The sequence below is a fragment of the Ovis canadensis genome, chromosome 17 (assembly GCF_042477335.2).
Source record: "Ovis canadensis isolate MfBH-ARS-UI-01 breed Bighorn chromosome 17, ARS-UI_OviCan_v2, whole genome shotgun sequence".
Taxonomy (NCBI): Eukaryota; Metazoa; Chordata; class Mammalia; order Artiodactyla; family Bovidae; genus Ovis; species Ovis canadensis.
In genome coordinates, this window is record NC_091261.1 from 48,886,731 (window position 1) to 48,910,043 (window position 23,313).

Sequence of the window (23,313 nt, forward strand, 5' to 3'; positions counted from 1 at the left end):
GCTTTAAGCCAACTTTTTCATTCTCATCTTTCACTTTCATCAAGAGGCTTTTTAGTTCCTCTTCATTTTCTGCCATAAGGGTGATGTCATCTGCATATCTGAGGTTATTGATATTTCTCCCAGCAATCCTGATTCCAGCTTGTGCTTCTTCCAGCCCTGCATTTCTCATGATGTACTCTGCATATCAGTTAAATAAGCAGGGTGACAATATACAGCTTTGAGGTACTTTTTCCTATTTGGAACCAGTCTGTTTTTCCATGTCCAGTTCTAACTGGAAACATAAGCAAAACATTGGATGACATAAGTTAAAGCAAGATCATCTATGACCCATCTCCTAGAGTAATGGAAATAAAAACGAAAGTAAACAAGTGGGACCTGATTAAACTTAAAAGCTTTTTCACAGCAAAGAAGACTCTAAACAAGGTGAAAAGGCAACCCTCAGTATGGGAGAAAATAATAGCAAAGGAAACAACTGACAAAAGATTAATTACCAAAATATAAAAGCAGCTCACACAATTCCAAACCAAAAAACGAACAATCCAATCAAAAAGTGGGAAAAAGATGTAAACAGACGTTTTTCCAAAGAAGACACACAGATGGCCAACAAACACATGAAAAGATGCTCAACATAGCTCATTATTAAAGAAATGTAAATCAAAACTACAATGAGATATCACCTCGCAGCAGTCAGAAAGGCTGTCATCAAAAAGTCTACAAACAATAAATGCTGGAGAGGGTGTGGAGAAAAGGGAATGCTCTTGCACTGTTGTAGGGAATGTAAATTGATACAGCCATTATGGAAGACGGCATGGAGATTCCTTAAAAAAACTAGGAATAAAGCCACCACATGAACCAGCAATCCCACTCCTAAACATATAACCTGAGGAAACCAAAATTGAAAGAGACACATGTATCCCTTTTTTCACTGCAACACTATGACAGCTAGAACATGGAAGCAACCTAGATGTCCATCAATAGATGAATGGATAAAGTAGTTGTGGTATACACACTATGGAATATACATGTTTGAGTCAGTTCTAATAAGGTGAGTGAACCTAGAGCCTATTATACAGACTGAAGTAAGTCAGAAAGAGAAAAATATATATTGTATTATAACACATATATATAGAATCTAGAAAGACGGCACTGAACAATTTATTTACAGGGCAGCAATGGAGAAACAGACATAGAGAATAGACTTATGAACATGGGGAGAAGGGAGGGGATAGTGAGATGTATGGAGAGAGTAACATGGAATCTTACATTACCATATATAAAATAGACAGGCAATGGGAATTTGCTGTATGTCCCAGGAAACTCAAACAGGGGTTTTGTATCATCTAGAGAAGTGGAATGGGGAAGGAGATGGGAGGGAGGTTCAAAAGAAAGGGGATAAATGTATCCCTATGGCTGACTCATGTTGAGGTTTGACAGAAAAACAACAAAATTCTGTAAAGCAATTATCCTTCAATTAAAAAATAAATAAATTAAAAAAAAGAGAATATTGGAGAGGGTTTCCATGCTCTCTTCCAGAGGATCTTCCCAACCCAGGGATCAAACCCAGGTACCCCACGTTGCAGGAAGATTCTATACTGTCTGAGTCACTGGAGAAGCCCCAAAATACTGGAGTATGTAGCCTATCCATTCTCCTGGGGATCTTCCAAACCCAGGAACTGAACTGGAGTCTTGCACATTGCGGGCTGATTCTTTACCAGTTGAGCTACACATAGTAGTATATATATATATATATATATATATATATATGTGTGTGTGTGTGTGTGTGTGTGTGTGTGTGTGTGTGTTTATCCTCATTTTATAATCCATCCCACCCCCCGAGTCCATATTTCAATCAGACAACTTAAAACCTCTGTTTCTCCCAGTTTCTAAAGCTAATACAGTGAATCCAGAATATCTGCCAACAAATATGACTTGATCCAACAATATTTTATTTTGCCTCATTCACCCCTAGAAACATTGATATAAATAGGAAAATTTTTATACTCTTTAGATTCTCGTTCTAGGATTAAATTTATAACTTACAACCTGGGGCCTTCAGTTACGAATCTAATTTATTTCTAGGAGCAACGAGAGGTGGTGGGCATAGTCCTTAGGAAAATCAGCAATTCCTTTGATGGCAGTTGTTTTTTTAGGAAAAGAGGCAGGAGGAAAACCTGTTTCTACATGTAGATGAGATATAGCAGAATTAGGAAGTCAAAATGCTTACTTAATAAGAATTCACACATGCACCTACATCCCATTTTTTAGTGCGCCACTCCTACCTAGTCAATGCCTTAACTTTAACATAGCAGTATTTCTGAGGTTGTAAATTCAATTTGCAGTGCAATTTAACTACCCATAAGATTAGACTGTGGCTTTGGCTTTCATAATCTCTGTATCTACAAAGGATAAGAATTTATTGTAAAGTAATCACATATTTTTCTGATTACTTTCCCAGACCTCTAGTTGTGAATTTAAGGCTCTGAACTAATTATGCTTCTTTTTGCTATAAGTACTGATGCACAACTAGAAACAGTCAATGAATTACATTACACTGCTTATTTCCACTGAAACATTTCCAGTGGTAACTATTTTGTCACCTTAATTCTTACTTCCTACAGACATTTTATGAAAAGAGTTTAAGTATGATAATGTAAGTGAATGTTTTGACATAATCTTCCAAGGGCTAGTAGCCAACTTCACTATACCAACAAGGTTATTAATGCCTTTGGAACTAATCATATCAGAGAAATATTTCAGAGACTAATTCTTGAAGGTTGTTTTTCTTGGAACTACTCACATGAGTAGTGATTGATCAAGGAAATGAATATAATATGAATGATAAAAGGTTAAGCTGTATGGTTGTAACTAGCCTTTCCATAATTGTAGGAGCATGTGACACATTTGTGTGGCAGGCTCTTTCCCCTCTACCTAAGAGTGAGTCTAAGAAGTCAGTAAAATGCTGGACATGAAGTGGAAGAGAGCAAGGACACATGATGACTCATGAAGACAAGCTACATCCACGAGCTTAAGTGTCAGCCTTGATGAAAGAAGTTATCATCTTGTTATTGTTCTTTATGCACCACGCCTGGGCCAGAACTAGAATCTATGAAAGAGGAAATCTGGACAGTGCTGAGGACTTATGGGCTTGGGTGCAGCCCCCATAGCAGCAAAGTGATCCAGTAGATAGGTGGCAATGTACCTGAGACACAGTTGTGATAGACCCCTTTCACCAGTCTTGACAGTACAATGGCTACTGCTTCACTTCCACTTTCCAAATTCTGCATGATTTCTTTTGTTGTCAACTGTCATTCAGATTCATATAGGAATGTGATTTCTGGCAAAACTAATTCCAATTTAACCAAGTTGATAGAGCACAAATATTCCACAAACCATATCAGAGATCATTGTAACTATATGCTTAAGGCCTACTACTTATACCTCAGACATCTTCAGAGGCAAGATCTTGTCTATTAGCACATCTTCCTCACATAATCTAATGAATAAAACACAAAAGAATCTGAATGTATATGCATCATATAAAAATGTACATACATAAAAAAGTGAGTAGAACTTGAGTAGCCAGTGAAACGGAGATATGATTTTAAGTGAAAAAATTCAGATGAATAAAGAGTAAAAATGATAAAATACAAAGTCTTTAAGAATCTGTGAACATGTAAATTCAGCCATGGATAAAGTTAATCTAGAGAATAAAGGAAATGATGTTCAAAATATAGTTTAAAAAGCAAATTGTGAATGATTTTCAATGGCAAACCTTGGAATGTTGACCCAACATAAGTCACAGTTCAATGGATTTTCAACATCTTTCAAAGACAGTTTGATTTAAACATTTTTGTACTCATGAATAAATATGTCTTCTCAATCAAAAGACATGAGTAGTTCCATTTTCCAATGTTAATTAAGCCTGGGAGATTTGTTTTAATATATCTCCTAAGTGGTAACATGATTTTTAAAACTGTGTATCCTCTGGGCTTTTGGTTTTGTTCATACACTCATAAAAGATGTTAAATTTTTCCTTTTTTTTTTTCTAGTCCTCACTGGAGAGATTATAATTTAATTTCAAGTACTAGATATTAATTTATAAGATATTTTCTGTCTAGCAGATCTTAAATATTTGTATCCAATGCTTTAAAACTTTGTATATTTCAGTTAGGACTTCCCTGGTGGCTCAGAGGTAAAGAATCCTCCTGCAATGCAGGAGACATGGGTTTGATCTCTGGGTCAGGAAATTCTCCTGGAGAAGGAAATGGCAACACACTCTAATATTCTTGCCTGAGTAATCCCATGGACAGTGGAGCCTGCTGGGCTACAGTCCATGGGGTCGCAAAATAATCAGATTTAGCAACTAAAAGACAACAACATACTTCAGTTAGCATAGTAATACACCAATAAATAAAGATATATGTAGCTTTTTATAATTTTCACAAGCTCTAAAGGTCAGTTGCCCAATATTCTTGCATTTTGTACTCCTTTTTAAGGGAATTCTCAATCCCGCTTGTTAGTGTGGAGTCATTCTCCAGTGGAAATCACCACTAACCCTCCAAACTAATCTCAAGAAGGGCTATCTTTGTCACTAAGCTCTGAAGTAAGGAGGTTTTCCTTGATCATCTAGAAATTTCTAAAACCAGTTTGAACTTTTAAAATGCTTTTGTGAAGGCACAGAAGAAGCCCTTTGTGCTTGTCATTGGCCTATTTATTTGAAGATCTATTTCTTTTCTCTTGCAAGCTACATTTCAAAGTCTTCCTTGCTCACTGGATTCCTGATAGATTTGGTCAGTGCATGGGTATATCTCCTATCTCTCTGCCTCTGGCAATGGGTGACTTCCTCTGATGTTGGTGCCACTGGCCTGGTCTGCATTCTTGGTACTGCCCCCTGCAGGGTAGCACTGCTTTGGTTCAAGCTCAGTTAAGAATTCTGTGGTTTCTCATTTCTTCACAGATATCTTTTCCCAGATAACTGATAGTATTGCCTACAGTTAATCTCTGAGTTGTACAACTCTATTATTCTAATCCTCAGCTTTTCCATCTACCTAATTTTCTAGGTTAAACTAATTCCTTGAATTAAACTCCCTAGGCTTGAAATATCTTGAGTAGTCTCCATTTTTCTAAATAGGCCTTCACTGATAACACTTTTATATGAGAATAATTAAAATAAAACACATATATATTTTTTAGCTGAGAACTGCTCCTCTATCTTTCACAGTTCTTCTGCAAACCATCATGGAAAACACAACTTAATAGGAAGATACATGACTTTAGTCCAAATTCAGATGTGTAAATAAACATTTTCTAATGAGTATCATAATTTTCAAAGGCATAGTTTGTGTTATTAAACAGAATGATTGTTGCTGTTGTTTGTTCTTTAGTCTCAAGTTGTACTTGATGCTTTTGCAGCTCCTTGGGCCCACCATGCTCTTCTGTTCATGGGATTTTCCAGGCGAGAATACTGGAGCGGATTGCCATTTCCTCTCCAGGAGATCTTCCCAATCCAAGAGGGGTTGACCCTGCATCTCCTGCATTGGCAGGCAGATTCTTTACCTGTGGGCCATGAGGGAATCCCAAACAGAACGTTCATCCTTGTCTTAAATATCAGTTCTTGGGTTACTTCCTGCAGCTCCCCACAATGGACAGACATTTTCTTTATATGAGTATAATTGAGGGCTCAATACAGTGTTTTCTGTTTCAGATCCATCTCTAGAAAAAAATTAGTCCTAAAGGAAAATCTCACTTCAATCTAAAAAGGAAAAAGCTTATGACAATTTGTATCATTACAGCTTTTGTCCTGCCTCTTAAACAAACCAATAAAAATATATGTCAGATACATAATTATTGTCAAAGACAAAGGATAACATTTAGGTATAAGCACAAATACATTCATATAGATAGGCAGATGGATGTATCTAAGCATTCACTCCATTTATTACAATAGTTTCAAAAAGATTCAGAAAATAAACTAATAACAACTATAAAACTAACCTTCTTTTGTGCTCTTTGACCCTGCATAAATTCTGCATTCTCTATGTGTGCTTAGAACTTGGGGTTTACTTGAAGGATGTTCCACCATATCATAAATCAATAAACCAGGAAAAATAAAGGTTGTTCCATTATGATGAATTATTCAAAGAGTGCATAGCCTAAATTTCTTGAGTATCTTAAGTATGAAAATTTGCAGATGTTTGACTCTGTTGGAAAGAATCTTTGACTTTTGTAGTAATTAATGGAGCTGTTCTTCTTTTAATACCAGTCTGCTAAGTGTATATTGGGAATAACACTCCTGGAGATTTTTTTTTCCAATTATCTTCATGCTCTTTTTGTTATACAGTCTGCATACTGATTCCACAGGCTGCTCTGTTTTTTCATACAAATACACTGTTTGTTCCTATCGAGACTGGCCTCACCATCTTTCAGTCGACTCAGTTGACTCACCCACTTGCAAATTATGCTACATCACATAGCAGTTTTAAAATATGTTAGCTCCAAAAAGTGCAAAACATAAAATCACAAATGATTTATTCATTATTTTGCAGGACAGAGAGAGAGAGAGGAAGAGAATAATAATCTTTCTTATAAAATTCCTGTTTCAAAGACATAGCCAAGTCTCAGTAATTCCTTCACAAACAGGCTAATATATTAACTTGGCTAATATGGTGATGTATAGGGAGGCCTGGCGTGCTGCAATTCATGGGATCGCAAAGAGTCGGCCATGACTGAGTGACTGAACTGAACTGAATATATAAGGTACTATTTATAAGTACTAAAACCATATAGCTAAGACTTTAATGAATCCTATATTTTAGTTGTAAGAGACAGAAATAAATAAGATAGGGAGTAGAGTTATTCCAAAATATAATAATCACTGTAGAAAATGTTGTAAGATTTGATTCAGAATAACTGAAGGTGTGATGAAAAGAGGGCGACTTAAGACATACAGACTCTGGAGAGGTCACATCCACACTGAGGCAAAGAATGAGAAAGGATCAGCCATTCAAAAGTCTGAGAAATACAGACTTGACAGAGAAGAAAAACTTAGAGTGTGACAGAAACAGAGTAAATGTCAGGGTGGCAAACACACAGGAATGGTAGGAAAAAGTTGTACAACAAAGAACCTTGGCAGGAGGCTGAAAAGCAGGCCCCACAGCTCTCAGACTGGTATAAAGAGATGTTTTTCCTGAAGTGTTATGGGAAGCCACTAAAAGCCTTTGAGCATGGCCAGGATATAATTCAGTTTAAGTGGAAGGTGGGAGACAAATTTAAAAGTTCTTAATTGCAGAATTCTAGGTAAGATATCCAGAGATGGTTCTGCAGTGGTGACAACTAAGATGAGAAAAATAAATGAATTTAAATGTCATTTCTGGTGTAAAATGTATAGGTCTTGCTCATGGACTAGAAGGGGGTTAAGAAGCATCTGCGAGAAATAAAGAAATTATTGTCAAATTACAGATTTAATAGTATTATTAGCTCTGTTCTTGCTCTGTCTCTCATGTGTTTAATATTTTCATGTGCTCTTTCTCAATATCAATATAAAATAATCTCTTCCCATTAATCACTAAAGTATACATCTCTAAGTATATTTATCCATTTGATTGTTATTCATTTCCTGTACATTAGGTCATTTTCTTTTATATTATATAGAAATTACTATGAGGCAAATTCAATGTGAGAAAATGAACAAGGTAGTAAAAATAAATCTTACTTCAGTAAATATGAAGTAATTATCTTAGTGATCTTACTGTTACGGAATTTTACAGAACATCCTTAAATTCAAAATTTCATATTCCTCAGCAACATATGTTTTAAGGATGACAAGTGTAGAAAATAATGATTAAGAATTTGACAAGACAGAATTATAGATTAAGAAACTTTCAAACTCTAAAAATAATTTGATAGAAAATAAAATGAGTGGAGTCTGTAAAATGACTTTTAATGCAACTAGATCTTAGGATTTAAGGAACATTTAATTATAAATAACTGAATAAAGAAGAAAACAAACCAGTTCAAGGAAAGGTGTGGGCAATGAAGTACTGAACACATGCAATTAAAAATGCACTTGCACTCAGGAGAGCCAGGATAAATTTTACACATAGGTCAGTGAACCTGGTAGATTAGCATATGCCAAAATTCATAACTAATGCAATGCATAATTTAAAATGAAAAAGATCACTATTTATAATGTTAAGTAAGATAAACCCTAGAGGTCAAAGTTTGAAGAAAAAATTACTCCAAAGCTGTCATTATTTTAGAAACTACAACATTGTTTAAAGAACTAAATAGACATTTCTCCAAAGAAGACATACGGATGGCTAAAAAACACATGTAAAGATGCTCAACATCACTCATTATTAGAGAAATGCAAATCAAAACCACAATGAGGTACCACTTCACACCAGTCAGAATGGCTGCAATCCAAAAATCTGCAAGCAATAAATGCTGGAGAGGGTGTGGAGAAAAGGGAACCCTCCTACACTGTTGGTGGGAATGCAAACTAGTACAGCCACTATGGAGAACAGTGTGGAGATTCCTTAAAAAATTGCAAATAGAACTACCTTATGACCCAGCAATCCCACTGCTGGGCATACACACCGAGGAAACCAGAATTGAAAGAGACACATGTACCCCAATGTTCATCGCAGCACTGTTTATAATAGCCAAGACGTGGAAACAACCTAGATGTCCATCAGCAGATGAATGGATAAGAAAGCTGTGGTACATATACACAATGGAGTATTACTCAGCCGTTAAAAAGAATTCATTTGAATCAGTTCTGATGAGATGGATGAAACTGGAGCCAATTATACAGAGTGAAGTAAGCCAGAAAGAAAAACACCAATACAGTATACTAACACATATATATGGAATTTAGGAAGATGACAATGACGACCCTGTATGCAAGACAGGAAAAAAGACACAGATGTGTATAACGGACTTTTGGACTCAGAGGGAGAGGGAGAGGGTGGGATGATTTGGGAGAATGGGAATTCTAACATGTATACTATCATGTAAGAATTGAATCGCCAGTCCATGTCTGACGCAGGATGCAGCATGCTTGGGGCTGGTGCATGGGGATGACCCAGAGAGATGTTGTGGGGAGGGAGGTGGGGGGGGCATGTTTGGGAACGCATGTAAGAATTAAAGATTTTAAAATTAAAAAAATAAATAAATTAAAAAAATAGATATTTTACCAAATGTATCTCTTTAATTTTTTCTCCTTTAACACATGTTTTTATTCTCAGAGATATTAAGTTATATCACTAGGGGCTTCTGCATTGATGTTATCTTCTTCAGTGTTTCACAAACTGCTTGACTCATAAGCAATATCCACAGTAATATGTAGAATATCCACACTTTCTTTACCTTATTTTGTTATTTAATCACTTGGGAGGTATATAAGACTGCATTTTTCTACCCTGCATCTAGCTTTGGTTAACAAAAGATAAAACCAATTATATTTCAGCACGCATAGATTATTTCTACATTTTCTTCACTTTTCTCAGAATACAGGATGCTTGGGGCTGGTGCACTGGGATGACCCAGAGGGATGGTATGGGGAGGGAGGTGGGAGGGAGGTTCAGGATTGGGAACATGTGTATACCCATGGCAGATTCATGCTGATGCATGGCAAAACCAATACAATATTGTAAAGTAATAATAATAATAATAATAATAATAAATTTTAAAAAAGAAAAAAGAGAAAAGAAAATTGCTTTGACAATTTTGTTTTTAAAGGATGCTCACAGATTCTGCATAAGAAAATTTGATACAATTTAATGAAAATGGGAGAAAGATACTCATGTTGCAGCTAGACAGAATAATGATCATATAGTTCTCTCTTTCATTAATGCATTTTGATCACAGTGTAATATGAATATCTAAACATTTCTCATGTTTTGAGAGGCAAAGTGGTTCTATAAAGACTAAAACAGAACATGTCATGTGTTTATCACTTCACCTGTAATAACATATAATGGAATGAAAAAATGGTTTGAAGAGCTGGCAACAATATTCTTTTTAGAAGAGATTTTAAAATGGTTAAAAAAAAGAAGAAAGGAAAAAGTGAACACAAAAAATCTTAATAAGCCTTTCTAACATGACTCATGAAACTTTAAATCCTTGAGTTGCAGGATCAAAGAAGAAAAAAATAAGGCAACCATTCTAAAAAAAGTTAACACAATTTTCTCACTTCTTCATACCATTTACTAACTCATATATATGATATCTAAAAAGATGGCACTAATGAAATTATTTACAGGGCAATGCTGGGCTGGAAGAAGCATAAGCTGGAATCAAGATTGCTGGGAGAAATATCAATAACCTCAGATATGCAGATGATACCACCCTGATGGCAGAAAGTGAAGAGGAGCTAAAGAGCCTCTTGATGAAAATGAAAGAGGATAGAGAAAAAGTTGGCTTCAAGCTCAACATTCAAAAACTAAGATCATGGCATCTGGTCCCATCACTTCATGGGAAGTAGATGGAAAAACAGTGGAAGAAGTGTCAGAATTTATTTTGGGGGGCTCCAAAATCACTGCAGATGATGATTGCAGCCATGAAATTAAAAGATGCTTACTCCTTGGAAAGAAAGTTGTGACCAACTTAGACAGCATATTCTAAAGCATAGACATTACTTTGCCAACAAAGGTCCGTCAAGTCAAGGCTATAGTTTTTCCAGAGGTCATGTCCAGTGGTCATGTATGGATGCAAGAGTTGGACTGTGAAGAAAGCTGAGCACCGAAGAATTGATGCGTTTGAACTGTGGTGTTGGAGAAGACTCTTGAGAGTCCCTTGAACTGAAAGGAGATCCAACTGGTCAATTCTAATGGAGATCAGTCCTGGGTGTTCGTTGGAAGGACTGATGCTGAAGCTGAAACTCCAATACTTTGACCACCTCATGCAAGAGTTGACTCATTGGAAAAGACTCTGATGCTGGGAGGGATTGGGGGCAGGAGGAGAAGGGGACAACAGAGGATGAGATGGCTGGATGGCATCACTGACTCGATGGATGTGAGTTTGAGTCAACTCTAGGTGTTGGTGATGGACAGGGAGGCCTGGTGTGCTGCGATTCATGGGGTCGCAAAGAGTCGGACAGGACTGAGCGACTGAACTGAACTGAACTGAACTGATACCCCATCTACCATTTGTGAAATATGTAGAATTATTGAGCTAACTGATAGAATTGTGTGTGAAATAAATGACAAATAATGCAGCGCACTAAAAGCTGCACCTGGCACAGAGAGAGTGTCCATTGGTTATCATCAGTGAACAGTGAGCACCTGGCCTTGTTCATTTGCTCAACCACAAGAACTCCCAGAACACACATTCTGGCTAGTCAGTATCTTTTTGACCAGAGGATGTCAATTTCACTGGGAGAATAAAAGCCTAAAGGTACTTTTATTTTGGTTTTCTCATTATAACAACTCTGCCAAATCAACCATTAGTCAAATTAACAGTTGAAGGCAAATTAACATACATGGTGATCCCAGACAGATTTTTAATGCATAATTATCAAATATGCTGAAATAGATAAGAAACCCCAAGTTTTGAGGAAAACGAAGTCTAATAATAAGGCAGAAGACAAAAGAAGCAAATAGAAAATAGTACTTTTTAGAAAATATTTAAAGGTAAGTAAAAAATCTGAAGGTTAGAGCTGAGACAACATTGCATCTATGAAAAAAAGAATAAACTGTTGCTCTAAAGAAAAAAATATTCAAAGAAAAAAAGGGGGCACTTGAAGTTAAAATTATAACAGGAAAAATAAAAATTCAATGGAAAAATTGGAACATAAGGAAATAAACCAAAGAATATTTTTTTAGATAAAAAATGGTAGAATATATATATAAGTTGGAGAATCAACCTGGAAAAACTATAATAAAATTTAGTTTAAAAAGAAAAAGAAAAGACTAAAAAAGAGAGGAAGGATCCAGTAGGCAATGTATTCCATAAAGTTTTCAGATGTAAGAAAACTTTTCATGAAGCTAAGTACCAATCAAATTCATAGGATAGTAAACAGAAATAGATTCAAATAAAGTCACATCTTAATGAATTTTAGAACATTCAGAACGATAAAGAAATCTTAACAATTCAGAGAGGGAAAAAAAAGTTGCACGAAATGGCTCTAGGATGAATAAGACGTCCATATTCTCTCTGCAACATAAGAAAACAGAAAACAATAAAAGATGCATCAAATTTTTCTGAACTAAAATTTTCTGTCCTGTTTAAAGTTAAGAAAAATTTAGATAAATACACGTTTACAAACTGAGTGTCTTGATAAATTTATTTAGCCCAAATCTATCTCAGAAAGGACTAGAATATTTACTGTGCCAAAATAATAGAGTAAATTAAGAAATAGAAATAGGAAATCTAGGAAATAAGAAAATTCTCCAAAGAAAACATGAGAAAAACCATGATGACGACAAAAGGAGATCCTAAGATCTATAACAAAACTAGAAAATGTACCTTGTCACAGATTTGTTGTTGTTCAGCTGTTCAGTTAACTTCCGACTCTTTGTGATATCCCATTGATTGCAGCATGCCAGGCTTTCCTGTCCTTCACCAACTCCCAGAGCTTGCTTAAACTCATGTCTGTTGAGTCAGTGATGCCACCAACCATTTCATCTTCTGTTGTCCCCTTCTCCTGTCTTCAGTATTTCCTAACATCAGGGTCTTTTCTAATGAGTTGGCTCTTCACATCAGGTGGCCAAAGTATTTGAGCTTCAGCTTCAGAATCAGTCCTTACAATGAATATTCAAGATTGATTTCTTTTAGGATTGACTCTTTGATCTCCTTGTTGTACAAGGGACTCTCAACAGTCTTTTCCAACACAACAATTCAAAAGTATCAATTCTTCGGTGCTCAGTCTTCTTTATGGTCCAGCTCTAACATCCATACATGACTACTGGAAAAAAAATGCAACTTTGACATATGGACCTTTGTCAGCAAATAAATGTCTGTTTTTTAATATGCTGTCTAGGTTTGTCACAGATTTTCTTCCAAGGAGCAACCATCTTTTAACTACATGGCTGAAGTCACAATCTGCAGTGATTTTGGAGCCCAAGAAAATAAATTCTCTCGCTATTTCCATTGTTTCCCCATCTATTTACCATGAAATGATGGGACCAGATGCATGTATCTTCATTTTTTGAATGCTGAGTTTTAAGCCAGCTTTTTCACTCTACTCTTTTATCTCCATCAAGAGGCTCTCTAGTTCCTCTTCAATTTCTGCCATAAAGCTGGTGTCATTTGCATATCTCAGGTTATTGATATTTCTTCTGACAGTCTTGATTCCAGCTTGTGCTTCATTCAGCCCAGCGTTTCTCACTATGTATTCTGCATACATGTTAAATAAGCAGGGTGACAATGTACAGTCTTGATGTACTCCTTTCACAGTTTTGATTCAGTCCGTATTTTGAACCTGTCCATATTTAGTACAGATATCCATATATACATACTAAAATGTACATAGGCATTCATATGTGTGTGTTTCATCAGTTGTATCAGATTCTTTCTGCAACCCCATGGACTATATAGCCAACCAAGCCCTAGTGTCCATGGGGTTTCCCAGGTGAGAATACTAGAATAGGTTACCATTTCCTTCTCCAGAGGATCTACCCAAACAAGGGATCAAATGTGCATCTACTGCTTTGCAGGTGGATTCTTTACCACTGAACCACCTGGGAAGTCCAATGGTTCTTAAGAATAAATAAGAAAGAAGTCAGGTCCTAAGTTCACATCCTAAAAATATAATGATTAAGAATGGTGAAATCCTTTGCATAGTATTAACTGGGTATTTTGTGTCCTCTGTTGAGTTGCAAAAACTCTTTATATATTATGGATATTAGAATGTATGAGATCTGTAATTTGAAAATATTTTCCACATTGTGTCTCATGTAATTTCATTTTCCAGACATTTCTCCAAAGACGATGTACAAATAACCAACAACCCCATGAAGAGATGGTAAACATTTGTCATTCAGTTCAGTTCAGTTCAGTCACTCAGTCGTGTCCGAATCTTTGCAACCCTATGAATCACAGCACACCAGGCTTCCCGGTCCATCCACCAACTCCCGGAATTCACTCAAACTCACGTTTGAGTGGGTGATGCCATCCAGCCATCTCATCATCTGTCGTGCCCTTATCCTCCTGCCCCCAATATCTCCCAGCATCAGAGTCTTTCCAATAAGTCAGCTCTTCACATTAGGTGGCCAGAGTACTGGAGTTTCAGCTTTAGCATCAGTCCTTCCAAAGAACATCCAAGACTGATCTCCTTCAGAATGGACTGGTTGGACCTCCTTGCAGTCCAAGGGACTCTCAAGAGTCTTCTCCAACACCACAGTTCAAACGCATCAATTCTTCGGTGCCCAGCTTTCTTCACAGTCCAACTCTCACATCCATACATGACTACTGGAAAAACCAAAACCTTAACTAGACAAACCTTTATTGATAAAGTAATGTCTATGCTTTTGAATATGCTATCTAGGTTGGTCATAACTTTCCTTCCAAGGAGTAAGCATCTTTTAATTTCATGGCTGCAGTCACCATCTGCAATGATTTTTGAACCCCACAAAATAAAGTCTGACACTATTTACACTGTTTCCCTATCTATATCCCATGAAGTGATGGGACCAGATCCCATGATCTTCGCTTTCTGAATGTTGACCTTTAAGCCAACTTTTTCACTCTCCTCTTTCACTTTCATCAACAGGCTTTTTAATTCTTCTTCACTTTCTGCCATAAGGGTGGTGTCATCTGTATATCTGAGGTTATTGATATTTCTCCCAGCAATCTTGATTCCAGCTTGTGTTTCTTCCAGTCCAACTTTTCTCATGATGTACTCTGTGTATAAGTTAAATAAGCAGAGTGACAGTATACAGTCTTGATGTACTCCTTTTCCTATTTGGAACCAGTCTGTTGTTCTATGTCCAGTTCTAACTGTTGCTTCCTGACCTGCATACAGATTTCTCAAGAGGCAGGTCAGGTGGTCTGGTATTCCCATCTCTTTCAGAATTTTCCACAGTTTATTGTGATCCACACAGTCAAAGGCTTTGGCATAGTCAAGAAAGCAGAAATAGATGTTTTTATGGAACTCTCTTGGTTTATCCATAATCCAGAAGATGTTGGCAATTTGATCTCTGGATCCTCTGCCTTTTCTAAAACCAGCTTGAACATCTGGAAGTTCATGGTTCACATATTGCTAAAGCTTTGCTTGGAGAATTTTGAGCATTACTTTACTAGCATGTGAGATGAGTGCAATTGTGTGGTAGTTTGAACATTCTATGGCATTGTCTTTCTTTGGTATTAGAATGAAAACTGACCTTTTCCAGTTCTGTGGCCACTGCTGAGTTTTCCAAATTTGCTGGCATATTGAGTTCAGCCCTTTCACAGCATCATCTTTCAGGATTTAAAATAGCTCAACTGGAATTCCATTACCTCCACTACCTTTGTTCATAGTGATGCTTTCTAAGGCCCACTTGACTTCACATTCCAGGATGTCTGGCTCTAGGTGAGTGATCACACCATCGTGATTATCTTGGTCATTAAGATCTTTTTTGTATAGTTCTTCTGTGTATTCTTGCCACCTCTTCTTCATATCTTCTGCTTCTGTTAGGCCCATGCCATTTCTGTCCTTTATCGAGCCCATCTTTGCATGAAATGTTCCCTTGGTGTCTCTAATTTTCTTGAAAAGATCTCTAGTCTTTCCCATTCTGTTGTTTTCCTCCATTTCTTTTCATTGATCACTGAGGAAGGCTTTCTTATCTCTTTTTGCTATTCTTTGGAAGATTCTTTCTTCAGATGCTTGTATCTTTCCTTTTCTCCTTTGCTTTTTGCTTCTCTTCTTTTCACAGCTTTTGTAAGTCCTCCCCAGACAGCCATTTTTCCTTCTTGCTTTTCTTCTCCATGGGGATTGTCTTGATCCCTGTCTCCTGTACAATGTCAGGAACCTCCATCCATAGTTCCTCAGGCACTCTATCTATCAGATCTAGTCCCTTAAAACTATTTCTCACTGTATAATCATAAGGGATTTGATTGAGGTCATACCTGAATGGTCTAGTGGTTTCCCCTACTTTCTTAAATTTAAGTCTGAATTTGGCAATAAGGAGTTGATGATCTGAGCCACAGTCAGCTCCTGTCTTGTTTTTGTTGACTATATAGAGCTTCTCCATCTTTGGCTGCAAAGAATATAATCAACCTGATTTTGGTGTTGACCATCTGGTGTGTCTATGTATAGAGTCTTCTCTTGTGTTGTTGGAAGAGGGTGTTTGCTATGACCAGTGCGTTGTCTTGGCAAAACTCTGTTAGCCTTTTCCCTGCTTCATTCCGTATTTCAAGGACAAATTTGCCTGTTACTCCAGGTGTTTCTTGACTTCCTACTTTTGCATTCCAGTCCCTCATAATGAAAAGGACATCTTTTTTAGGTGTTACTTCTAAAAGGTCTTGTAGGTCTTCATAGATCCATTCAACTTCAGCTTCTTCAGCATGACTGGTTGGGGTATAGACTTGGATTACTGTGATATTGAATGGTTTGCCTTGGAAATGAACAGAGATCATTCTGTCGTTTTTGAGACTGCATCCAAGTACTGCATTTCGGACTCTTTTGTTGACCATGATGGCTACTCCATTTCTTCTAGGGGATTCCTGCCCACGGTAGTAGATATAATGGTCATCTGAATTAAATTCACCCATTCCAGTCCATTTTAGTTTGCTGATTCCTAAAATGTCGATGTTCACTCTTGCCATCTCTTATCTGACCACTGCCAATTTACCTTCATTCGTGGACCTAACATTCCAGGTTCCTATGCAATATTGCTCTTTAAAGCATCGGATCTTGCTTCTATCACCAGTCACATCCACAACTGGGTATTGTTTTTGCTTTGGCTCCATCCCTTCATTCTTTCTGCAGTTGTTTTTCCACTGATCTCCAGTAGCATATTGGGCACCTGCCGACCTGGGGAGTTCCTCTTTCAGTATCCTATCACTTTGCCTTTTCATACTGTTCATAGGGTTCTGAAGGGAAGAATACTGCAGTGGTTTGCCATTCCTTTCTCCAATGGACCATATTCTATCAGACTTTTCCACCATGACCAGTCCATCTTGGGTGGCCCCACATGGCATGGCTTAGTTTCATTGAGTTAAACAAGGCTGTAGTCCATGTGATTAGATTGACTAGTTTTCTGTGATTATGGTTTCAGTGCGCTGCCCTCCGATGCCCTCTCATAACACCTACTGTCTTACTTGTGTTTCTCTTACCTTGGACTTGGGGTATCTCTTCACGGCTGCTTCAGCAAAGCGCAGCTGCTGCTCCTTACCTTGGGCGAAGGTATCTCTTCACTGCCGCCCCTCTTGACCTTGAATGTGGAGTAGCTCCTCTCGGCCCTCCTGCACCTGTGCAGCCACCACTCCTTGGACATAGGGCATTCGTCATTAGAGAATTGCAAATCAGAATTACAATGAGATACAACTCCACACCCTCTAGATTTAAATCATCGTCATCATCTTCACAGACATTGTTGACAAATACATGGAGCAGTTAGGATTTGCACACTGCTGATGGAAATGTGAATGATGCAACCCTTGCGAACGAGTTTGGCAGGTCCTCTAAACATTAAACATAGAATAGCTATATGTCCAGCAATTATACTTTTAGGTATAAACCAAAAATAATTGAAAACTGGTGTTCAAACAAATAGCTGTACACCACTCTTTGTAGTCACACTAGTCACAGTAGCCAATAGGTGGAAACAACACAAAGAACTACCATCTGATAAATAAGTAAACGAATATCATTAATCCAACCAATGGAATGCTATTCAGTCATAAAAAGGAATTGGCTACAGATACATGCTACAATATGTATGAACACTGAAAACCTCAAACACGTACACAATGGTAACTTATTATATGCTTCTATTTATGTGAAACATAAAGAATAGGTAAAATTATAGAGGCAGAAAACACACATTGCCAGGCCCAGAGAATGGGGCATGTCTTGCTTAATGAGTGTGGAGTGCTTTGGGGGGTGATGAATATATTCTTGGAACTAGACAGAGATGATGGTTGCACAATATTGTGAATGTGCTAAATTCTACTGAAATATACACTTAAAATGCTTAATGGCTGATTTCATGTCACAAAAAAATGTTACTTCCAATTTAAACATCATTATGAAGCTATGTGTGAAGCTTTATAAAATTTAAGTAGAAGCAAAAATTTATGATTACAAAGAAAATATTACTACACAAATAAAAATTAAAGATAATATCATAATTAAAGGTATTTCATATTTTAAAGATAAATAGAACACTAATGATAGAGAAGATCATAAGGCTTTCAACCCATGTGTTCAGTTTGAGCTAAAGCACAAAAATGTGATAGTACATAGCATATTCCCAACTTTCTGCAGAGTTTGGGATGATTAAAGGATAAAGTGAAGGAGATGACATGGTTATAAATGAAGGCTATCAAACAGGCAATAGCCAGATGTAAAAAAATAGAGAAACATGTGGCATGGCTTTCTACCTGATTCTGCTGGTATCAGTATACTATGGAGCCTTTTGAAAATAAATTTTAAAAATAAGTCAATCTGTAGGATTAGATCCCTTTGCTGGCCATTTTAAAAGAAGAAATATTATAGTCCTTTAAGATGTTTTAAGTAGTTTAGGCCAAAGATTATAAAAGCCTAACTTGAAAAGTGGAAATGAAGGAAATGGAAAGACAACGTTTTGTATAGGTGATTAAATTAGTTTTTCAAATGACTAATTTGGGAGCGACATATGAAATTATTTAAATGGAATATGTCTTGGAGATTTCAGGCTCATTTTTTCAACAGAAGAAAAAGATATTTCTTTCTGAGAACAGAGATATGGGAAGAGGAGGATAATGGATAAGACTCTTAATTTTTATCACTTCAGAGTATGTAGTATGTTTAATGTGTGTTCTATTTAGTAATGAAGGTGTACCAACTGTCAGCATTCAGGGAATACAAATGAAGTAGTTTTGAAGTAGCTTGACTTCAAATATTCATTGGAATCTCCAAAACTGCTTTCAAAGTTCTAGCACTAAACTCAGCTATTTTTGACACTGCCTAAGATCATTTTGGTATATATGACAAACCAGTGTTCTGTATAATCCCCAGGAAATAGTCATCATGGGATTTTTGTTTTGAGTTCCATAATTCTATTGTTGAAGTTATTTATCATGTTTTCAATGAAGGAACATCATTGGATTGAAAGAATGCTCTTGCAAAACTAAGATTCTCTGTCTTGAGGTTACTAAATAACTAGATGCCAGATATGAAGACAGAGATGAGGAAAATAGCACTCTCATCTCCACAGTGGTAGGCTTTGTCACTTCAAAAATAAAGGGCTGTGGGTATTCTTATCAAAAATTACATCAAATTTTATTTTTGCACATATTTGTATTAATATATTAACAGGATAGATTGCACATATATGCATTAAGAATATTAATATGATATTTGTTTTTCTCTTTCTGACATTTCTTTCTGGATGAGAGCCTCTAGGTGTATCCACATCTCTGTAAATGACATAATTCTCTTCCTTTTCGATTGTTGAGTAATATTCCATTGTGCCTATATACCACATCCTCTTTATCCATTAACCTATTGATGGACATCTACGTTATTCCTTATCCTGATTATTGTAAATAGTGGTGCAACGAACTCAAGGATACATGGGTCTTTTTGAATTATGATTTCTTAGGTATATGCTCAGTAGTGGGATTATTGGGTCATATGGTAGGGAGGAGAGGGTGGGACAAACTGAGAGATTAAGATTGACAGGCAAAAATACTGGAGTAGGTTGCCATTTCCTTCTCCAGGGGAACTTCTCAACCCAGGGATAAAACCCAGGTCTCCTGCATTGCAGGCAGACGCTTTAACCTCTGAGCCACCAAGGAAGTCCGATATATATATATACTACCAGGTATAAAATAGATATCTAACGGAAGCCTGCTTTATAGCACAGGGCATTAAATTCAGTTCTGTGGTGACCCAGATGGGTGAGATAGGGGTGTGAGAGGGAGGACTAAGAGGGAGGGAATATAAAACTAACAAAATATTATAAAGCAACTATATTCCAATATTGCAAAATTCAGACTTAAATTGAAGAAAGCAGGGAAAACCACTAGGCCATTAAAGTATGACCTAAATCAAATCCCTTACAATTATACAGTGGGAGTGACAAACAGATTCAAGGGATTAGATCTGATAGAGTGCCTAAAGAACAATGGACAGAGGTTTGTGACATTGTACAGGAGGCAATGATCAAGACCATCTCCAAGAAAAAGAAATTCAAAAGGCAAAGTGGTTGTCTGAGGAGGCCTTACAAATAGCTGAGAAAAGAAGAGAAGTGAAAGGCAAACAGCGATAGATGTACCTGTCTGAATATAGAGTTCCAAAGAATAGCAAGGAGAAATAAGAAAGCCTTCCTAAGGTGATGGGGGCAGGGAATGCAAAGAAATAGAAGAAAACAGTAGAATGGGAAAGACTAGAGATCTCATCAAGAAAATTAAAGATACCAAGGGAATATTTCATGCAAAGATGGGCACAATAAAGGACAGAAAAATAATGAACTAACAGAAGCAGATGATATTAAGAGGTGGTAAGAATACACAGAAGAACTGTAAAAAAAAAAAAAAAAGAAAAAAAAAAGAAAAAAATCTTAATGAACCAGATAAATACAATGGTGGTTATCACCTAGAGCCAGACATCTTGGGGTGTAAAGTCAAGTGGGCCTCAGGAAGCTTCACTATGAACAAAGCTAGTGGATGTAGTGGAATTTCAGCTCAGCAATTTCAAATCCTAAAAGATGATGCTATGAAAGTGTTACACTCAATATGCCAGCAAATATGGAAAATTCAGCAGTGGCCACAGGACTGGAATAAATAAGTTTTCATTCCAATTGCAAAGGAGAGCAATGACAAAGAATGTTCAAACTACTGCACAATTGTACTCATTTCACGTTAATAAAGCAATGCTCTAAATTCTCCAAGCCAGGCTTCAACAGTATGTGAACCAACAACTGCTTGATGTTTAAGCTGGATTTAGAAGAGGCAGAGGAACCAGAAATCAAACTGCCATTATCTGTTGGATCATAGAAAAAGCAAAAAAAAATTCAGAAAAGCATCTTTTCCTACTTCACTGACTACACTAAAGCCTTTGACTGTGTGGATCACAACATACTGTCGAAAATTCTGAGAGAGATGGGCATATCAGACCACCTTACCTGCCTCCTGAGAAACCTATAAGCAGGTGAACAAGCAAAAAATAGAAATGGACATGGAACAATAGACTGATTCCAAACTGGGAAAGGAGTATGTCAAGGCTGTATATTGTCCCCCTGCTTATTTCACTTATATGCACAGTACATCATGTGAAATACCAGGCTGGATGTTAACACAAGCTAGAATAAAGATTTCTGTGAGAAATATCAATAACCTCAGATATCCAGATGACACCACCCTTATAGAAGAATCTGAAAATGACCTAAGGAGCTTCTTGGTGAAGTTGAAAGAGGAGAGTGAAAAATCTGGTTAAAACTCTACATTAAAAAAATGAAGATCAATGCATCTGATCCCATCACTTCGTGACAAATAGACGGGGAAATAATGGAAACAGTGATAGGCTTTATTTTCCTGGGCTCCAAAATCACTGCAGATAGTAACTGCAGCTATGAAATTAAAACATGTGTGCTCCTTGGAAGAAAAGCTATGATAAATCTATATAGTATATCAAAAAGCAGTGACATTACTTTGTCGACAAAGGTCCATATGTCAAGTTATGGTTTTTCCAGTAGTCATGTATGGATGTGAGAGCTGGACCATAAAGAAGGCTGAGCACTGAAGAATTTATTCTTTTGAACTGTGGTGTTGGAGAAGACTCTTGACAGTCCCTTGGACTGAAAAGAAATCAAACCAGTCCATCATAAAGGAAATCTATTCTGAATATTAATTAGAAGGACTGATGCTGAAGCTCAAATACTTTGGCCACCTCATGCGAAGAGCTAATTAGAAAAGACCCTGATGCTGGGAAAGATTGATGGCCAGATGAGAAGGGGATGACAGAGGATGAAATGGTTGCATGGCATCACTGACTCCATGAACATGAGTTTGAGCAAGATGCAGGAGATGGCGAAGGATTGGGAAGCCTGGTTTGCTGCAATCCATGCAGTCACAAAAAGTCAGATATCACTGAGCAGCTGAACAACAAAATACTTCAATAATGTTTTGCCTGGTGGCTCAGCTGGTAAATAATCTGCTTGCAATGCAGGAGACCTTGGTTCAATTTCTGGGTTTGGAAGATTCTCTGGACAAAGGATAAGCTACCTTCTTGAGTATTCTTGGGCTTCCCGAGTGGCTCAGTCAGTAAAGAATCTACCTGCAATGCAGCAGACCTGGGTTCAATCCCTGGGTTGAGAAGATTCCCTGGAGGAGGGCATGACAACCCACTCCAGTATTCTTGCCTGGAGAATCCCCAAGCCCAGAGGAGCCTGGCAGAGGGCAGTCCATCAGGTCACAAAAGTCGGACACAACCAACTAAACATAGCACAGCATACTCCAATAAAACAGAAAAATAGTTGCATCAACTTTCTTCTCACCTGACTCTTCCATTAGAAATTCCAGGGGCTTTCCAGAATCAAAGGTGGTAAGTACTTCTCTATTTCTGTGGCATCTACCACACTCAGTATTTCTGATGTAGAGTACAGCTCCAACTTCCTTGTGTATTAAACATGCAATTCACAGAGATTTACCAGACTTGAATATCTTGTGGTTTAGTAAAACTTAAAATAATGCACTTATTTATACCATGGAATAGACACTTTTCCATTTTGTCCAAAAAAAATCATAATGTCATTAAAAGGCCATTTATCCCAAATTTTGAAATAATTTTACCTTAGAAGAGAAACAAATTATTTTAGTGTTAAAAAATAAATGTACTAACATATCTGGAATGGCAGAACCACCTGCCTAACTAAAATGGCCTGTGAACAGCCAGACTAAATTAGAATGCTCCACCATTAAACATAAATATCAGTTATCTAACTCATAGATAATAAAGGAAAGCTTATATTTAATTACTCAAACCTCATGTGAAAATTTTATTCAATTTGTTGCTTCTTGAATTTAATTGCCTACATCTATGTTTCTGGAATATATGAATCTCTCAATAAGCTGGCTACATCTATCTGGAACATGACTTTTCACTAGAGGTTTTGAGTACAAAAATTAGAATGAATAGGAAAATTATACTTTAATACTCAATTACAAAACTCAGTATTTATAAAATAG